The sequence below is a fragment of the Lactuca serriola genome, chromosome 1, assembly GCF_051521515.1.
Source record: "Lactuca serriola cultivar US96UC23 chromosome 1, Lser_US96UC23_V15, whole genome shotgun sequence".
In the NCBI taxonomy this organism is placed as follows: domain Eukaryota; kingdom Viridiplantae; phylum Streptophyta; class Magnoliopsida; order Asterales; family Asteraceae; genus Lactuca; species Lactuca serriola.
The window spans coordinates 77666004-77673344 of NC_136408.1; positions in this window are offsets into that span (position 1 = coordinate 77666004).

Here is a 7341-nt window from a genome sequence, read left to right on the forward strand (position 1 = left end):
TTGTCTATTGGTGATTTATTAAATTAAGTTTGTTAAAGAACCTTATGTATTAATCACTACTATTTTCTGTTAATTGGAAGGCAATTAGGTTGCATGAACATCACTTAATTGTTAACCTCATATGTCTATGTGAATGCTAAAACATATGCTTAGAAGTAATGATTATGAAACTAAGATTAATAAGAAAATAGGAAGATTAATGTGTGAGCTTGTTTGAGAAACCATCAACAAGAGGTTAATTGAATTAATAACTTAATTAACCATTACAAATCTTATTTAATCCAAATAATTAATCTAGGGAATTAATTAGTTTAAACACTTGATCAACGCTTAAATTAGTTAATTGTCTAAGGGTTAGGAGTAATGAATATGAACCTAACTATTATAATTGGTAACCAATAGCAATTAATCCACCTTAACTTAAATAACCATAGGAGTGAATTGGTTGAACCTAAATAGAAACATCTTTATCAAATTTGGTGAATAGTTGTTGCTTTAGTTAATTAGTTAATTTAGTTTGTCTAAGTTTCTAGTCTTGCAAAACTAGAGAAAAACCCTTTACTTTTATTATTTGTTTTAGTTAAAATTAGCTATTAGTTTAATTGCCCGTTCCCTGAGTTCGATACCTCACTTATCAATCTATACCACTTAAAGACAGGTTCACTGCCTTTGTGTGCTCAAATTATTAATAAAAAGTAGGGATAAAACTAGTTGAATTTACACACATCACTGGCGATCGCAGCGCATCACACTATTTTTTTTCGCACATGAGATCTTTGGGATAATACTCTGATATGGTTTTGTGATGACATGCTTTGATTATTGACGTACTGGTTTTTGTTGGGTTTTAGCCATAAGAACATCCTATGTGCTCATGCAAACCCTAATGCTTGGATCTAGGTTTCTCTATTGTACATGCAATTCATCCAAGACTTTAAACCCTAGTTCTAGCATACAATTAATCATATTAACATAAGAATGGAGTTTAGATCTTACCTTGATTGTTATATAGCAATAACAATCTAAAATCCTCCTTGTAATGACTTTAGAAAGCTTAGAGTCACAAATGTCACTCCTCTAATGGTTCATAAACACCAAGAGCAAGAGGATGAAGAATAAGGAGAGTGGAGGCTGCCCAAAACGTGTGGAAACCCTAAGGAATAAGTTCACCACGTTTTTGGGTCTCAAGGGTCCTTTAAATAGTGAGGCTATTAGGGTTATCTAACAAGGAAACGCTAATTTGACTGCTTAGGCCCTAAGCAACCCATGGACTCCTTCCTTAAAGGCCTAGGACGATTTCTAATGGGTTTCCCCATAGAATTCGTCCACCCCTCTAATATGGAGTCCATTAGCTCAATATTCAACTATCATACAATTGACAGTTCTAGTCCCTTAAGTTTAATTAATGTCTTTTAGCCACAAACTTAATTCTTATTAATTCTTGACTAATATTAATTAAACAATATGATTTCTCCTTTAATATATTATTCTCATAATATATTAATAAATAATAATTAATCCTCTCACTCCATAATTTATCCTATCAAGTTGCTTTGGTGAAGGCAACCCAAAAGGACCATGCACCATCGGGTCAAGTACATACCAAAATAGTTATGGACTTAGACACTAATCCAACAGTCTTCCACTTGGATAAGTCTAATAACTATTCTGCATATGACTTCAGATCCTGATCTGCAATCGTAGCTTTCAAAAGCCGTTGTCAACTCTGATCTTATCAGATACGCATCCTTTAGATAAGGGATCATATATTCCTCCATTCTAGATATCGTATAGACTGGGACATGGATTTAAATCATTCTCTCAATTTATGTGTTGTTTCTCGATTTCCGATTTACGAAGACTGACAACAGACTACAATTGAAAACATCAAATTAGTCCCGGCTTGGCCAAGTGCTTTGGTGCCATCACTAAATCATCGAGGGGCCCAAAGATATCACTTTTATCCTACTTTGGATAAAAGGAACGGATAAACTTTGATTCAATGCTTGCTTGCACTCACTTATCGAATCACACACAACAATATGCTTTATAACACCAAGTTACTGGTGCGTTTACATATTATCAATGTGCAACCGAATCTCAAGATACAACTCACACATCTCGGTTTCAAGAATATAAGATGTTATCGTCTCACCGATCACTCATGATAAAATCCATGAAGTGATCCAAGTGAGCGTGGGTTTAATCCAATGCTCAAATCATATTCATAAGCACTCATGAACGTTGCAGCAAACATTTGCTTATGTCTAATACTCTTTAGACAATCCACACACTGATTCACGACAGTCTTCATTCATATTTACTTCCAACATATGAACGACTGTGGCCCGTTCGAATAATTTGACTGTTCTGAACCAATTAAATTATTTAGGAAGTCAAAACATGCAAAGTGAAACACAAGAATAATACTAATCTCATATGGCCTCAAACCTTTGAGTATAAATAAAACACCTTTTATTTATCACCATATCGATTACTCATTATTTGTTGTTTCGGGTAATCAACTTCTTACTTGAATTATTACTACACTTGTCCCATGCTCTCAGCATGCACACAATGTTTACCTACGGTTCTTACTTTGTGAAATAGATCAAATGAACACATTTGCAATCATACTCATTTCACAACTCCCAATCCTTATCACAAGTGTAAGAATATCAAATTCTTGCTACTTATAGAATATGCTAGATTCTAACATTTTATGCAATGATCCTTTCGTAATGTCATGGCACAAAAATCTTTACAAAGTTCTCTATTTGAGATAGTTACAATACAATTCCATAGTCATGATATCTCTCAATCAAAGTACATTCCTTTGAACATCCTTTTGCATAAAATTTTCTAATCTAGACATAGACTCTCAATATCCAACTCCCAATATGGAAACATTTCCATATTTTCCATATGACAACTCATTCTTAATAGAATCTTATCTATTCATAATAATGTCGATATGGTCCATCCAATATCATACTTCCAACTACTCACAAGCGACCAATCCTCAGCGAGCTTTGGATCGTCCTTTGATAGTTGTTTAATTATCCTAGTCAAAACCGATTCTTGTCTTTTTTTCCCTCTAAATGCGCTAGACATTTGGAAAATTTTAGAATGGTCAAATATTATAGCATTTACAATCAATCCTATACCCGAAGCGTGTGGGACACGATGCATAATGTCTTACATAAAGATATGATACTTTATTAATCTTTTGCCATAATATTTTATGTGTCACGTTCTCACAATTCGAACTATGAAGAGGGATGCCCTAATCATAATCGAAATTTGAGAACGCACTATGTATCCTTGACTAAATTTATTAACATTCCACAACCTAAGCCTTTAGATTTGAAATGAAGCATAATATATTCTCCCTTAATTATAGCAAAACAACTATTCAACCATTATGACTTTGCAAAGTGTAACTCTTGTTTTCTATAATTAATATTGCTAACTTGCAATACTTGCCATAATCATACAAGCACAACATTTATGCTCCCACTATCATGATGATTATTATCATATAAGCATAACACTTATGCTCCCACTAGCTTTGACATGTATTCAGAAACCAGCTTAACTTCAAGAAAAACAATACCTATTGAATTTCTTAAGTTCATATTTCTAATACATAATGCTTTGATAATCCTTTATCTAAGCTTATACACCTTTGCCTTAGATAGCTCATATGTGTGTCTAAACAATTCAGACTAATTGCCAAATCTTCACAATTCGAATCATGGAAAGGGATACCGTAACCATAATCGAATTCAAGAATCCAATTTTCACAATCACTATCTTCTTAAAATCTCTCTTAGTGAAATCATTTCCTCACAGTCATTTTTCTTAGGTTTAATACAAACAATCCTATGTGTGCATGCAACCCTAGATGGATCTATGTTTTCACTATGAGACATACAACTTTTTGAACACAAAATAAACCCTGGCATGCTTCTATAATTTTCGAAAATTACATAGAAGTGTAGTAGACATACCTTTGTTGTTATATAGCAATAACAACTAGTTTCCTTGATCTCTTGAACTCTCTTGAACTCTTGAAAGCAAGCACCACAATTGTAGTGCCTCTAATGGCTCACAAACATCTTGAAGCAAGAAGGCAACTAAGAGAGAGAAGGGAATGATGCTAATTTCGGCCCTAGGGTTCCCTTGGAATCAAGTGGCCTTAAATTGAAGCATAGGGCATGTATTTATACTATAGGGTGCTAGGGTTTTAGTCTAAACCCTAATGGACAGCTTAGCCACCAAGCAGCCCAAGGAACCTTATGGAATAAGGCCTTGGACGAAAATATGATGATCCTTCATCATAATTTCGTTCCCCCTTAGTCCATTAGGTTTCCTAGCCCAAAGCTCAACTATCACACATTTGACAGTTTATACCCTTTTATTTAATTAATCTCTTTTAGTCACCAAATTAATTCCTAATTAATTTATGACTAATACTAATTAAATAAATATGATTTCTCCTTTAATATATTATTCTTATAATATATAAATAAATCATAATATCTCCTCTCTCATATCAAATTACCTTGTCAAGTTGCTTTGGTGAAGGCAACCCAAAAGGACCATGCACACTCGGGTCAAGTATATACCAAATATGGTTACTAACTTAGACACTAATCCAACAATTTTCATGAAGGAGGGAATCTTATGACACTTAGATTTTAATGGTGTATGTGTTCCTATCCATGCGAATTTGTCAAAACCAAAGTTTGCGACAAATCCAAACTCATATGGACCGAACTTTCTCAATCTTGATCTCTTGCCTTATGGTAACACGGCTGCCCACCATGTCTTCCAAGTAGTTAAGCAACTCACCCTTTCCTATCAATGTACTTTTCATTGATCAAGGTCCTTGCTTTTTATGTATTCAAATGAGAACTCATAGGACTCACATGCATAATTAACTTAATTGGAATGGCACAGAAACAAGATAGTGTCAACACGATAGGTTGTAAACCTCAAGTTGTGTGCTAGTGATGATGGATAAGGTTTATTATCGATTAGTTCTTGAAACTTTTCAAGACCATTAAGACTCCCACTGACTCCTTGACATATAAGATTCTTTTGTCAATGAACATTTCTCGACAAACGAATATTCAAGAGTTAGTGTAGCTTTTATCAAGACAAAACACTTCATAAAATTGGTCCTAGTTGGTCTTTGTCTTATACAAGACATCACAACTTTCCACATTTGATGAATGTTATAAACCTTCCTAATACTTGTCACTCAATGTCACAATCTTAACTCTAAGACTTGTTTTTGGAACGAAGTATGATTAGCTTCTTGATTTAACCATTTCTTCAATTCTTGATTCCTCTTCTTAGACATACAATTGCACTAAGACTTACTTAGAGGATCAATTGAGATATGGTTCTTAATCATTAAGACCTATCATAAAACATAATAAAGGTACTCTCCCTTCTTCTTAGAATAGAGAAACTTTTATCTTTCTGCCTACTTGATTCTTCTTATTCGTTCTGCTATTGATTTAAACTCTTTCAAATCAACTCGGAATTACACTTAATCTTATAAGTATAATCATATCCACTAAACCCTTAGTAAATCATGACGAATATCTTTTTCACTCATGTGGTGGACTTGATCAACACACAACCTTGTGTACTTGATCTCCTAGTCCTTCACTTGACACTTTGTTAACGAATTAGTCTAATTTCCAAATATGAAATTTCTCATTCATCACGCAACCAAGTTGTATGATTCCAATTTTCTGTCCAATTGAAACTTGGGCAATGAGAAACTCTCCCTATTTGGTAAATTCTCGACATTTCCACAAATAACATAATTAAGAATCAAATCCATTATTGCTAATTATAGAAACATTCAAACATCAATTTTCATACACGCCATTGCAAGGATAAATAAATAATATAAAATCAAAATATATTTTATTGCGGAAAAATTTGTCCTTACAATGCAATTCAGTTGAAAAACTATGTTATTACATATTTCTTAGCAATCTATTCTAACTCCAAGTAGTAGCTCAAAATTCTAATCTTCAAGCAATGCGATCGAAATCCATTTCTTCACAATTAGATTTAGCTCACTTCTTCCCTTAAGCTTCCTTTCTTTTCTTTGATCCTACAAAACATCAATTGTAATCTTATCACATCATGTATTAAGAATCTAGAATAGGAACTTAAAAGAGTTAGTTAATGGATTTTACCTAAAGTAGAGCCATACGTTTTGACTCTCCCATCTCTTAGATCTCTTAGGTAAATAGGGCAGCTTCGTCTCTAATGCCTCTTCTCTTGGCAAAAAAAAAACAAATTGACTCTTTTGGAACAGCACACGGAACTACTTCAGACTTTGCCTTTCTCTTATGATCAAACTTTTCGATCATGGCATGCCTTTCGTTGCCATTGCCTATATCCATAGAGGTCTGGAATGCAGATTCACCAATCAACTTTGCTTTTCCAGTGCGCCAAATCATTGCTGATTCAGTAGCAATAAGCATATATGTGAGATCGATGAGGGTTACGTCGTGGTTCATCATATAGTACTCTCTTACGAACTCACTATATGAGTTAGGAAGTGAGTGAAGAACCTAGTCAACAGCCAGCTCCTCACAGACAACAGATCCCAACATTCTTAATCTATCAATGTGTTACTTCATCTCTAGGACGTGTGCACACACCGACTTTCCTTCTTCATGTTTTCTTGCCAAAAGGTCTTGAGTGAGTTTGAACTTTTCAGTCTTTCGAACTTGTGGGTTAGGGAGAATAATAGGAGGAGGTGGAGGAAGTGAAGCATGATCTCTTGTTTCTCGATCGAATCGTGGAATATCATCTTCATGTGGAAAGCTTGTTCCACGGGATTTGGGAATACCATAGTTGTCATACTTTGACATCTACAAAACGGGAGAAAAAAAATTCAAGTTAGTTGATTAGAATCCTCGATGTGACACCCAAATGAAACATCGAGGCTTGGATCCAACACAATACATTACAACCTAGAAAAGGGATGCCATAATCTAGTTGCAGAATATTTGAAGGTAGGTAAATGACGATTTACCAATTTCCACCATGAAAAAACAAAAAAGAAATTTAAGTTTTAAATCTATTGAAAATTCCTAGATCTTTTGAGATTCATTGAACTTTTCAATGGCATGTTTAAATCTCGATATGCCCCTCTAGTTTGTGACTGGGATACCGATGATCACAAAGCGGGTGTGGATAACCATGCAAACTTACATGGTGCCCCCACATGTTACAGTCACCTATTCGATGTGCCGGTTAACCACACACGCTCCACCGAACTATGACAAACATTGAGTCACC